This window comes from Elephantulus edwardii, unplaced genomic scaffold, assembly GCF_000299155.1.
Source record: "Elephantulus edwardii isolate Elephantulus edwardi_28Jun2011 unplaced genomic scaffold, EleEdw1.0 scaffold00130, whole genome shotgun sequence".
Classification (NCBI taxonomy): domain Eukaryota; kingdom Metazoa; phylum Chordata; class Mammalia; order Macroscelidea; family Macroscelididae; genus Elephantulus; species Elephantulus edwardii.
This window is the reverse complement of record NW_006399880.1, coordinates 8,717,845-8,732,391: the sequence shown is the minus strand read 5'-3', so window position 1 is coordinate 8,732,391 and position 14,547 is coordinate 8,717,845.

Genomic DNA, 14,547 nt, shown 5'->3' with positions numbered 1-14,547 from the left:
TCCTATGCCAATCTTATTGTCTCTGACAAACCTATCCCCATTACCTAGTCACTGAATCAGTCCATCTCAAGGGTCTTCCTCTCTTGCACTGTCCCTCCACCCTCCCAAGAATGATGTCCCTTTCCAAGAACTAGTCCCTCCTTGCAACATGTCCAAAGTATGTCAGATGAAGCTTCAGAATCCTTGACTACAAGGAGCAGACTGGTCCCACCCTCTCTAGGATGAATCTGTTTGTTTTCTTAGCAGTCCATGGTATATTCAATATTCTTCACCAAAACCACAGCTCAAAGGCATCAATTCTCCTTCTTTCATCCCTAGTCATTGTCTAACTCTCTGATGCATAGCAAGTAATTGCAAAGATCATGGCCTGTATTAGGTGCACCTTAGTCTGCACACTGACATCATTGCTATTCAGTACTCTGGAGGGATCTCTGACAGCAGACTTTCCCATCGCAATATATTTTTTAATTTCCTGGCTCCTGGTGCCAAGAGCGTCGATTGTAGAGCCAAACAAACTAAAGCTGTGAAAAATCACAATCTCTTCACCATATATTATGATGTTGCCAATAGGCCAAGGGGTATGGTGAAATAATACAAAATGCCAGGTAAGTATAGAAATCATGGAGGGAACCAGTATATTATACTATTTATAATTTAGAGGAAAATATTTAAAAATAAAACTAAGTTATAGTATGTTTGATAGATACAGTTGTGTCCCATCTTTTCACTTCCCTGACATAGGAGAGCCCATTGCTGCAATCACTGGTCAACTCATCGGGTTGAGAGTCTTTCTGTCTTTCCCTGAATCTTTATGTTTTTAAATATGACGTCCCTCTCCAAGGCGTAGCATTTCCTAGCAACATACTTGAAGTATGTGGCATGAAGCTTTGCCATTTTTGTCTCCAAGAAGCACTCTGGGTGCACTTTATTTGTTCTTTTGGCATCCCATGGAATATTCCATACTCTCTTCAGTCACCTTTACTAATTGTCTAGCTCTCAGACACATGCAAGTGATTGGAAGATCATGGGTTGAATAGACTGTACCTTAGTCCTCATAGTGAAATCATTACTCTTCAGCAATTTGGAGAGGTCCCTGACTACAGTCTTTCTCAGTGTAATGTATCTCCTAATACCCTGATAACTGGTGCTAAGGGTATTGATTGTGGATCAAAGCAAGATGAAATCATTGACAACTTCAATCTTTTCTTTATCTATCATGGTGTTGCCTATTGGTCCAGTGATAATAATTTTTGTTTTCCTGACAATTTTTGTTTTGTTTTCTATATGATCTATAGTAAAGAAATATTTTTCAAAGACATAACATAAAGTTAAAACTCACCAGGTCAAAACTGTCCTTAGGAAATCTCTAATTGGAATTCAATAAACAAGGGCCTTAACTTTCTTTTCCCCTAGGAATGTCAAGTCATTGGAAACAGGAGTGGCATCCACTTCTAAAACAACATGCCTTTGGAAATTCTATGAACTTTGATAAATGTCGATAGTTATAGAAAGGCTTCAGGTCTTTTGTTCATAGGGTCGCTCTGAGTCCTACTTGACCCAAAGGCAATTAACAGTAACGACAATGCCAAGTTGAAGGAGCCCTGATGGCCTAATGTGTAGTGTGTACTTCAAATTCACCAACTACGCCACAGGAGAAATATGTAAAGCCTCTTCTTATAAAGATCTACAGTTTCCCAAAATTCATGGAGGGCAGAATCAATTGCAGTAGGTGGGCAAAGTCAGACAAAGAGAGCTAACATCTAAGCAGAGGTGAGAGGATCATGAGGCAAAAGAAAGTCATTTGACATCAATGTATATCTTTGTTAAAACTCTTCCAGTGATATATTTTGAGAAGGTAAATTTAATATAAAAAATTTATTATAGTGTTTAAAATCAGAATCTCTTTTAAAAAAATAATGGGACATTTATAGGAGCACTACTGTCCTACTTATGCAATCAATCTGCTAATCAAAAATTTGGCAGTTCTAACTCACCAGCTGCTAAGGTGGAAGAAAGATAAGGCAGTCTGTTCCTGCTCCGGCAGAGATTTATTACTTTAGCAACATTATGGAGAGTTTTACTCTCTTCTGTAGGGTTGCTGTAAGTCTGACTCAACTGAACAGTTGTGTGGTGACTACGGTGATAGGAATATAAAGGAGCCCTGTTGATGGAGTGGTTAAGTCATCACTTGCTCAGTATAAGGTGGAATACTGAATTGCCAACTTCTCTGCAGGTAAAAGTTGTGGTGATCTATTACTGTAAAGATTACAGTTCTTGGAAACCCTCTGAGACAGTTTTGCTCTGTCTTATAGGGTTGCTATGAATTCAAATGGACTCAACAATGAGTCTACATAAAGAAATCTTACTTCAATGTAAAAGTCACATATTTTTTATCACTAAAATGTTTTATTGTTATCAAATGCCTTGGAGTTAGCTCACAATAGGACAGGGTTCAGATCCGTTCATGGGGTCGCTATGCGTTGTACTCAACTCGATGGCATCTAACAAAGACAACAACGTAGATTACAAACTTGACATCCTTTAAAAGCACAAAGCAATACCTGACACTGAAAACACAGCTTTGATTTTTCTTAGTCTTCTTTTTCTTTTTAAGGTTCCAAGCGATTAAATATTAAGTCAAATGCTTACAAAAGGATGCTGCATTGCCACATTTAGAAGAAACTAAGTAATAGTAATAATCCCACTCATTTGAAGCCCCAGAAAGAAATGTTAAAATGATGTTTTTACTCAACCTAATGTCCTTCTCAGACTTTGCAATCTAAAGCAAAGGAGTACTCAGTCCCTGAGACCAGAGAATATTGTTTAACTCTCTGATCACTCTATTGGAAAAATAATTATTTTGTTGTTTTTCGATGTCATGTAGTTAGAAGTTGGCTTCACGTTTTCAGAACTTTATGTGTATTGTTGTTGTTGTTGCTGTTATGTGCTGTTGAGTCACTTGAAACTCACAGTCAACCTCTGTACAACAGCTCTGAACCTTGTCCTGTCCTGAGACAGTCTCACTGACTCCAACACAACTAACCTTATTTTCCTAGTTACAGTGTCAATTCATCTTATCTGGGGTCTTCCTTTCCTGCGCTGTCCCTCCACCCTTCCAATCATGATGTCCTTCTCCAAGTACTGGCCCCTTTTAGCCATGTGCCTCAAGTATGTGAGATGGAGCTTCAAAATCCTAGACTCTAAGGAGAAACATAGTTTCACCATCTCCATCTATTTGTTTTCTTAGTGGTCCATCATATGTTCAAGACTCTTCTCCAGGAACACAACTCAAAGGTATTGATTCTTTTTCTGTCATCCTTAGTCATTGTTCAGCTCTCTGATGTGTAGCAAGTAATTGTGAAGACTATGGCCTGAATCAAGTGCACCTAAACTTTTTTGCTTCTCAGTAGAGAGGTCCCTGACAGCAGATATTCCCAGTGCAATTCTTGATTTCTTGACTGCTGGTGCCAAGAGTACTGATTGTGGAGCAGAGTAAGCTGTAACTGTTAAACAGCCTCAGTCTCTTCTCCATCCATCATGGTACTGCTAATTGTCTCAGGGGTGAGAATCTTTGTCTTCTTGATATTGAGCTTCAATCCATATTGAAGACTAGAGTCCTTGGCCTTCTGCAGCAAATGCTTCAGATCCTCCTCAGTTTCAGCAAGCGAGGTTGTGTCATTTGCATAATCCAGCTGAATAAAAAATACTGTCTGATCCTGTATCACCATTACAACCTTTTAAAGCTGACTGTTGCCATCACTCTTCTCCAGGGACTTGCTTCTTGTGATTTTATGACCAAAGTATGTGAGACAAAGTCTCCCTAGCCCCACTTTTAGACATCACTTTGTCTATATTCTTCGATGACAAATTAGTTCTTTGGTTGTTGTTGTTGTTGTTGTTGTTAAGTGCCGTTCTTTGGTAGTACATGGTATTTTTAATACTTTTCAGCAACACCACAATTCAATGACAAGGTTATCAACATGTAACTGCTGAAATACTTTATGCAGTTGTTAGTTCTCCTTACCATATTTCCCATGTTCAGCACTGCTTCCATCACATGGGTTCAGCTGCCAATCAGATGAAGTTTGCACATGAAAAGATAAGGATTCTAAAAACCTTTCCTCCTTTTGTTTCTAAGGTCAGACTTTTTTTTTTTTTTAAATTCTCTGGAAGACACAGAAGGGAAATATTTTAAATAAAAACTTGAATACTAATAAAGATTACAGATACCTGGTCTCTAGTTTTTGGTCCTGCCTGGTATAACTTGACAGCAGTAATTTGAGGGTTGGGAGTTGTGTGAGGTTTTTTGGGGGGTTTGGTTTTGGTTTTTTTTGTATTCTAGTTAAATTCAACTTGTCTCTCTTTTCATATGATGCACAAAGGAGTATTGTACTTTTTTCTTTGAGAACAAAGAAGGAGCTACAAACATAAATTACATACCAAGCTTCAAATTCCTTAATTAATTATAATACTACACGTAAAACTATTGTAATAAACATGACTGCACAAGTACGATTATTTGTGATTTATGACATAGAAGCTTATATCCACCACATTAGTTCTAACATAATAGCAGACACTCCTGTCTTCTGACAGCCTATAACTCTGTAAAGACTACTTTTAAATTATTGGCTGGGTAAGAGTGAAAATCTATTGCACTTGCTGTATATTAACTTGAAAATACAGCACAAATAATCGCTGTGTCATAAACAGTTCTCTTTCATGGCAGATGCAACTAAGAAGTCAAAGGAAATCATGGAGATGAAGAGAGGCATTCTTTTCATTTTCTGAAGTGAGCACAGTGCCGCCAGTGTTCAGCTTTTTCTATTCCTTTCATGACTTCCACCAACACTGCCTAATTGTGCAGCCCTGATCATTTTCTGCAGGCTGCTTGCCAACAACTGAAGGATCATATTTTTTTCTGGTGATAAAGAGACATGAAAGCTCCCTTTTACAATCTAAAAACTGAATGATTCTTAGTGTTGTATTTTGGAAAGTTAGCCCTAGAGGCCAGCATAAATGTCTTTTTAAAAAATCTTATTTGTAAACAAGTTCTTTAAGTTTTGTGTTAGTAGTATAATTTTTAAAGAAAATATTTTGTTGACAATATGTAGCACAATCAAACAATTGCATCTACCAAGTATAATATAACCTTGTTTTATTTTTAAATCTTTTTCTCAAAATTATAAACTGTATTATTGTATGTTTTCCTGATATTTTGTATCTTTTTTTTTTCTCCACACCTATTCAATCTGTAAACTGAGCAAATCATTTTGGAAGTTGGACTCTATGAAAAAGAAAATGGGATCAGGGTCAGAGGAAGACTCAACAACCTTTGTTATACAAATGAGACAACCTTGCTTGCTGAAAGTGGGGAGTCCAGTCATGCACTCCAACTCATATTGAGTGACCTTTTATACAGCTGAAGGCAACCCTGTCTAATACTGCACCATCCTCACAATCTGCTGTGCTTACTCTCATTCTTACAGATACAGGGACAATTCTCACTAAAGATCGTCCTTTCTTTACTGATCTTCTACTTTTCCAAACATGATATTTTTCAGGGATGCCCCCTCTTGATAACACGCTCACAATCCACGAGACAAAGTCTCTCCACTCTTGCTTCTAAGGGGAACTTGGCTTCACTTCTTCCAAGAAAGATTGATTTGTTCTTTTGGCAGTTCGTAGACTATTCAGTATTCTTCACCAACAGCACAATTCAAAGACATGAATACTATTTCAGCCTTTCTTACTCTTTGTCTGCTTTTTAGATGCATTTAAAGCAATTGAAAGTTCTATAGTTTGGGTCAGACACAGCTAGTCTTTTAAATAATATCCTTGTTCTTTAGCACTTTAAAGAGATTTCAGGAGTTCTGTTGGTAGAGTGTTTTACATGTTGGGCTGTGAACTGAAAGGTCAATGGTTCAAATGTTTTAGTTGCCCTGTGAGAGAATCTATGGGCAGTTTCAGAAAGATTTAAAGTCTCAAAACTTGACAGAGAGTCACTATGAATCAGATTAATCAACTTAATGGCAGTGGTGGAAGATTTTATAATAAGGTCACCTTCTTTTACATAAACGGAAACAAAAACCAAACCCACTACTATGGAACTGACCTCAATTCCTATTTCTTGCTACTTTTAAAACACATTTGCTTTTAAAATTGGCACTGCTTTTGATAACATTTTATAGTAATAAAAATACAAAACTAACTTTATAATAAAACTTACATTTCAAAATTTTAAGAGATTTTTATGGAAGCTACTCTGAAACGCAAATGGAACATGAAATTTGGCAGTATTTAATAACTCAGTTAAGAAAGCCGAACATTCTGCCTTGGGAAGATGTATTCTGTTCTACTTTCAGAACACATGCTGTTGTTGTTATGTGCCATTGAGCTGCCTGTGACTCATAGCGGCCCTATGTGCAACAGCCTTAAACTCTGCCCTAACCTATGCCAATCTTATTGTCTGTGACACATCTAGCTGCATTTACCTAGTCACTGAATCAGTCCATCTCAGTGAGCCTCTTCCTCTCTTGCACTGTTCCTCCACCCTCCCGAGCATGATGTTCCACTCCAATGACTAGTCCTTCCTTGCAACATGTCCAAAGTATGTCAGGCGGAGCTTCAGAATATTTGCCTCCAAGGAGCATAATGGTCTCACCCTTTCTAGGATGAACCTGTTTGTTCTCCTAGCAGTCCATAGTTTATTCAATGCTCTTCTCCAGCACCAAAGCTCAAAGGCATCAATTCTTCTATCACCCCTAGTCATTATCCAGCTTCCTGATGCATAATAAGTAATTGAAACGACTGTGACCTGGATCAGGCATACCTTAGTCTCCAGACTGATATCGTTGCTCTTCAATACTCTGGAGTGGTATCTGACAGCAGACTTTCCCAAAGCAGTTCGTCTTTTGATTTCCTGGCTGCTGGTACCAAGAGTATTGATTGTGGAACCAAGCAAACTATAGTTGTTAACAATCTCAATCTCTTCACCATCTGTCTTGATGCTGCCAATTGGCCAAGTGGTGAAAAAATCCTTGTTTTCTTGCTGTTGAACTACAGTCCTTGACCTTCTGCGGCAAAAGCTTCAGTTCCTCCTCAGTTTCAGTAAGCAGGATTGTGTCATAATGCAGATTGCTGATGAGTCTTCCTCCGATCCTGATGTTACACTTCTCCTCATAGAGCCTAGTCTCCCTGATAATCTGTCTGCATATAGATTAAAAAAAGGTATGGAGATTAGACACATCATTGCTGTACAATATTCACTATTTTGAAACATGCAGTGTATTCTTGCTCTATTCTGATGACTGTCTCCTGGTCCAAGTATAGGTTTCTCATAAGCACAATCAAATGCTCTGGGATTCCCACTCTTCTCAGAATTAGCTACAGTTTGTTGTGATTCACTCAGTCAAATGCCTTTGCATAGTCAATGAAACCCAGATAGACATTTCTCTGGTATTTTCTGCTTTCAGCCACGATCCTTCTAACATTAGCTCTAGTATTCCTAGTACCATGACCTCTTCTCACCCAGCCTGCACTTCTGGCAGTTCTCTGTTGATGTGCTGTTCCAGTCTATTTTTGTTAATTTTCAGCAGAACCTTGCTTGTATGTGATATCAATGATATTGCTTGATAATTTCCGTACCCTGTTGGGTCACCTTTCTTTGGAATGGGAACTAATATAGATCTTCTCCAATCAGTTGAACAGGTGATTGTCCTCCAGATTTCTTGGCACGACTTGGTGAGCACATCCAGGGCAGCATCTGTTAGCTGAAATATGTCAATCGATATGCCATCAATTCTTGGGACCTTGTTTTTTTATCCAATTCTTTCAAAGCAGCTTGAACTTCTTCCTTCATCACCACAGACTCTTGCTCATACATTGTTTCATGACATTTTTCTCAGTCCACCAATTCCCTTTGGTACAAATGACTGTGTGTACTCTTTCTATCATCTTTTAATGCTTCCTGTATCATTTAATATTCTGCCAAAAGCATCTTTAAGTATTGCAACTCGAGGCTTAAATTTTTCCTTCAGTTTGTTCTGCTTAATAAATGGTGAACAAGTTTATCCCCTTAGATTTTTCTGATTCCAGCTCTTTACACATTTTATTATAATAATTTACTTTGTTTTCCTGCTCTGCCCTTTGAAATCTCCTGTTCAGCTCCTTAATATCTTGATTTCTTCCCTTTACTTGGGCTTCTCGATGCTCTAATGCAATATTCAGTCTCTTCTAACATCCATCCTGGTCTTTTCTTCCTCATTTGTTTTTGTAATGACCTTTTGCATACTTCATGGATGATATTGCTATCTTCCCACAACACATCTAGTCTTCACTCAAGGCCTCAAACCTGATCCTGAGATGGTTTTGAAATTCAGGTGGGATAGACTCAAGGTCAAATTTTGTTTCCCGTAGGTTTGATTTCATTTCCTTAGCTTCAGCTGGAACTTTCATATGAGTAGTTGGTGGCTTGTTCCACAATCAGCACCTGGCCTAGTTTTCACAGCTGACACTGGGCTTCGCCAGTGATTCTTCCTACAGATGTAACTAATCTGGTTCCTGTGTATACCATCAGGTGAAATCCATGTGTATAGCCTGCCTTTATGTTTCTTTTCTTTTTAATTTTTTATTATTATTTTGTTTGTGTACTGTCAAATCGGATCTGACTGGTACAGTAGGCAATTGCCCCAACAACTGCAGCAGAGCATCTGGTGGATTTGAAACCCTCACCTCTAGGATTGCAGTGCAGCTTCTTGCCACTAGACCACCAGAGCTCTCCTGCCTTTATGTTTTTTATAACATGTATTTGCAATGAATAAATCATTGATTGTACAAAATTCTATTGTTCTGTTTCTAGCTTCATATATTTCACCAAATCCATGTTTTCCTTCTTCTCTGTTCCCAACTTTAGCATTCAGGTCACCCATTATTATTATTAATGCATCTTGATTGTAACTTTGATCAATCTCTGACTATAAAAGTTAGTAGAAATCTTCTATTTCCCCCTCTTTGGCTCTGGTTGTTGGTGCATATAATTGAATGATAGTAGTATTCATTGGACTTTCTTGTTTGCATATGTATATTATCCTGTCACTCACAATATTGTATTTCAAGATGGATCTAAAAATGACTTTTTAAACTATGAAAGTGACGCCATTTTCTCTCTTCTTTCATTATAGTAGATTATATGATCATCCGACTCAAGATGTCCCAGGCCAGTCTGTCTCATTTTGCCAATACCTATTATGTCAATATTTATGCATTCCATTTATTTCTTAACAATATCCAGTTTTCATACATTCATATTTCTCACATTCCATGTTTCAGTCTCTAGTATCTGCTTACAACTGTTCCTCCTTCTTTGTGGTTCCATGCTTAAAGGTTCTGCTTCAGTTGCCATATCTGCTAGTCTAAGTGTGCTCTGTTGTACATAGGGTTTTTGAAGGCCTGCTATTTCAAAAGTGGATGGCCAATCCTTCTTCCTAATCTGTCTTAATTTGAATGCTCAGATTTAGAACAGTATCTGACAAATATTTTAAAGAAAAAAGCATATGAAAGATGTTCCCCAATTATAGAAATAACCAATAGATTCCGTGTTGTCCCCACCCTTGATCCATGTGTCTTGACCTACCCTTTTCCCTGCCCCACCAGCATTCTCTTCTATTCCCACCTATTCCATTCAACACCTATCTCCCGCTATTTAGCCCTGGATCTGTTGGTTTTTATGTCAAGCTTTCTGGGCTTCTGTGATTCCAAATGCCTCAAGCTGCTTTCAGTTTCTTATGCTGCAACTAGTATCTCTTGAGTTTAGGAGTCTCTAAGTCCAAACACCAGGTACTAGTATTAGGGAAGTCTACCTATCTCAGACAGTTCTGAAGAAAGGTCCTTTGCCTTGAGCTTCTGCTCCAGGACTGACTTCTTGTGGCTTAGTGTCTCTTCTCTTTTTTGCAGCATGCTGTTGTCACAATGGATCGTTTCCCAGGAAAGGGTGATGGGTCCTGTAGATCTGGAAGGCATAGTAATACCAATTATAGTACTTTTATATTTAGAAAAACATAGATTTTCTAATCTTCTTTTCCAAAAAGATGAAAGTTAGTCTTTCGTACTTCACTTGGGATAACAATTTCCACTTGCTCAGCTCTACAATCAATATTTTTTTTGCACCAGCAGTCAGAAAATCAAAAGATGAATTGCCTTCGAAAGTCTACTGTCAGGGATCTCTCCAGAGTGCTGAAGAGCAATGATGTCAGTCCAGGAACTATGGTGTGCATGATCCAGACCATGATTTTTGCAATTACTTACTATGCATCAGAGAGCTGGACTAAGGTAGACAGAAGATGAATCAATGCTTTTGAGCTGTGATGCTGGGGAAGAGTCTGGAACATGGGCCACCAAGATAACAAATAGGTCTGTACCAGAGAGGGAAAAACCAAGTTTCACCTTGGAGACAAGGATTTTGAAACTCCATCTTACATACTTTGAGCATGTGGCCTGAAGGAACCAGTCCTTGGAGAAGTGCATTATGCTTGGGAGGGTGGACAGATAGAGCAGGAGAGGAAGATCCTGGATGAGATGAACTGACACGGTAACTGGGGCAATGGGATTAAGTGTGTCAGGGTCAGTGAGACTGACTTAGGATAGGGCAGGGTTCAGAGCTATTGTACATAGGGTTGCAATGAGTCACAAAGCAACTTGATGGCACATAACCATAGCAATAACAAGAGTAATATTCACTGTCAGTGAATATTCAACTAGTTCAGAACCTAATTACACTCTATGATGTTCTTCAAATAGAATTATTTTCATTCCCTGTAAAATAATTATGAACTATTATTTTATAAATGTGAAAAAACATAAACCTATAATTTGCCTTATAATTTGCAATTTCTGTCATTAACATTGCTATTAGGTGTCACTGAGCAAACTAAGACTCTAAATGACCCTATAACTTATAGATCAAAGCCTTGCCCTATCTTCACAAGCTCCAACATTCTCAAACCCATTATTAGAGTCATTGTGTCAGTCCATCTTGTTGAGATGCTTCTTTCTTGGACCCTATACTTTTCTCAGATTTCACATACTGACTGACTCTGAGAAGAATGGGAATCCTAGAACATTTTATTGCGCAAATGCGAAACCTATACTTGGACCAAGAGGCAGCCATCAGAACAGAGCAAGGAGACACTACATGGTTCAAAATCAAGAAGGGGGGTCCATCAGGGATGTATTCTGTCTCTATACCTTTATCATCTGTATGTAGAATAGATCATCTGAGATGTTGGGCTGTACAAGGAAGAATGTGGCATCAGGATTGGTGGAAGAATCATCAACAACCTGTGTTATGCTGATGACACAACCCTTCTTGCTGAAACTGAGGAGGACCTGAACGGCTTGCTGCAGAGGGTCAAGGACTGCAACCTCCTATATGGATTGAAGCTCAAAATCAAGAAAACAAAGATTCTCACCACTGGGGCAATTGGCAGCATCAGGATAGATGGTGAAGAGATTGAGATAGTTAACAGTTTTAGTTTACTTGGCTCCACAATCAACACTCTTGGTAACAGCATCCAGGAAATCAAGAGATTAATTGCATTGGGAACATCAGCTGTGAGGGACCTCTCAAGAGTACTGAAGAGCAATGATGTCAGGCTGGAAACTAAGGTGAGCCTGATCCTGGCTATAGTCTTCACAATTACATGCTTTTCATCAGAGAGTTGGACAGTGAATAGGGTTGATAGAAAGAGAATTGATGCCTTTGAGCTTTGATGCTGGAGAAGAATGTTGCATATACCATGGACTGCTAAGGCAAACAAACATGTTTGTCCTGGAGAAGGTGAAGCCAGAATGCTCCTTGGAGTCAAGGATTCTTAAGCTTCGTCTGACATACTTTGGGCATGTTGCAAGGAGGGACTCATCCTTGGAGAGGGACATTATGTTTGTTAGAGTGGAGGGGCGGCGAAGGAGAGGAAAACCTTCGATGACTGGAGTGATGGGAATGAGTGCGTTTAAGATGGCTAGGTTGGCACAGAATAGAAGAGCATTTAGAGCTCTTGTACATAAGGTTGCTATGAGTCGTAAGCGACTCGATGACACATAACAACAACAACAACAACTTTTCTCAATATAATATCTTTTTCTAAAGTTGGTGTCTTCTGGCAACCTATTTAAAATATATGAGATGAGGTTTAACCATTTTGGCCTCTGAGGAGCACCTAGTTTCACTTCCTCCAAGCTTGATTTGTTTGCTCATTTGGCAGTCCGTAGTATACTCAATACTCTTTGCCAACACCCCAATTAAATGATAACAATTCTTTTTAGGTCTTTTTAAGCATTGTCACATGCATATGAAGCAACTGAAAAATCCACGGCTTAGGTCATGGTTTCTAGCAGTTAAAGAGATTCTTAACAGTCCATTTATCCAATGCAACAGGTCTTTTGAATTAATCCAAGTCAATGATTTCATTTTACATGGATTACTTCTCATTAACACTGAGGTAACATTCAGTTCCTCCTACTGAAGACTGACTTGCAGAGAGGAGGAAGGAAGCTGACCGAGGAGGAAGCACACTGTGCAAAGACAAGAAAATATTAAAAGCACATAATTATAAAAGAGAATGTCCTCTATAGGGAAGTTTACCTACTTCTCCGTGGATAGAAAAATGTATCACTGAGGTAAGTCCACTGAATATGTCATATAGCATCTTAGAGAAACTATTGAATAAAACAGAGATTTCTTGAAAAATTCTGGGCTACTAATTGGACTAGTGGCAAGAAGCTGTGCTGCAATCCTGAAGGAATGCTGTTCGAGGACACCACTTGTTCCAAGGGAGAAAGATGCTCCTGTGTGATTATCAGGCCCTGAAAACCTGCACCAGCTACGGGTTGGTTCTGACTCTATGGTATACAACAACAACAGCCAATTGACCAAGGGTCCAATCTGTTCTCTGATACTATTTCTTGTGGTGGTGTTGTGTACCATAGAATAGGAACTAACCCATAGCTGATCCTCCAGCAGAGTTTCAGAGGCAGTTAATTATTCAGGAGAAGATTGTCTATCTTTTTATCCCAGAGCAGCTGGTGGATTTGAATTTCATGCCTCAGAATTGCAGTGCAGCTGTTGTTAAAGAGGGATACATTTTATCACAACTCAGAATGATCCCATGAGCTACAGAACAGAATCTTCTATTTCAAGTCCATTATTGCAGTCCTTGTGTGAAGCCATATCACTGAGGGCCTTCCTCTCTTTTGTTCACCTTTCCCAGCAAGATGTGTTTCTCCAAGGACGGATCTCTCCTGACAATATGCTCACTCCAGGAGAAAGACTTTCTAGTTGACAAAGTATTGTTGTTAGGTGCCATCAAGTGAAGTACAACTCATAGTGATCTTAGGAACAACAAACTTAAATCCTTTCCTATGCTGTGCCATTTTCATCATCTCTTGAGCCCATTGCTGCAGTTACTGTATCTGTCCATCTCAATAGGGGTCTTCCTCTCATTCACAATGTCCCTATCTGGGGAATAGTCTGTCCTAGTTGGCAAAGTAGAGAATCAATGACAACATGAAGAATCTCAATGAGAGGGACTGGCAAAGCAGTTACAACAATGAGTTCTAATATATCTACTTTTTTAATACGGTACAGGATCAGGAAGCTTGTTCTTCTCTTGTGTGTATATAGGGTATCTATGAACCCAAACCAAATAAATGCCACTTAATGACAACATTGCTTAGTCAAAAGACTTACTTTGTGAGTTTTAGAATTTATATTAATTGTTGTTGCTAAATGTCATCGAGTCATAGACGACTCATAGCAACCCTATAAATTAAAGACCTGAACACTTCTATAACTTTTGTCATCTCTCCACATTCGTAGACTCTTCAGAAACAAGCCATTTTGGAAGTGGATGCCACTCCTGCTTCCAAGATTGTTTTAATTGGTGAGCTCCACCAAACACTCTCCACCACGGGTAACCATTATTGCATTTGACTCATCAGTGTCACAATGTTAGGCTTCACAGCAACCATGAGTTACCTCTGTACAGCCAATGGATAGAACCAGTGCTATACCACTTAGAAGAATGTTCTACAAAAAAACAGTTAAAACCAAGCCTGAGGACTGCCAAATGGCTAAACTCATTCACTTAATAGCTTGCTTTGAAGATTAGATTTACATAATAAATGAATAGTAGATGTTTACTTTTTTCAGTATCTCATAATACAGTGGAGATGATTCCATAATCCAGAAAAAAAGTCCTATTATTTTGAAATGCATTTTTACTTTATACTGGTTTGCTTACAAAGTTGTATACATTGTTTTTTATATCTGTTATTTCCCATTTCCTTTACCGACCCCTCCCTCTACTCTTCAAACTGCGTGGTCCTATGATTATTCCTCTGCCCATCCTCACCCTTCTGCTCTTACCTTCCCTTCTTGGATCCTCATACACATTTTACTGTTGTTGTTGTTATGTGCCGTCAAGTCGTTTGTGACTCATAGCGACCCTATGCACAACAGCCCTAAACCCTGCTCTATCCTGCGCCAACCGC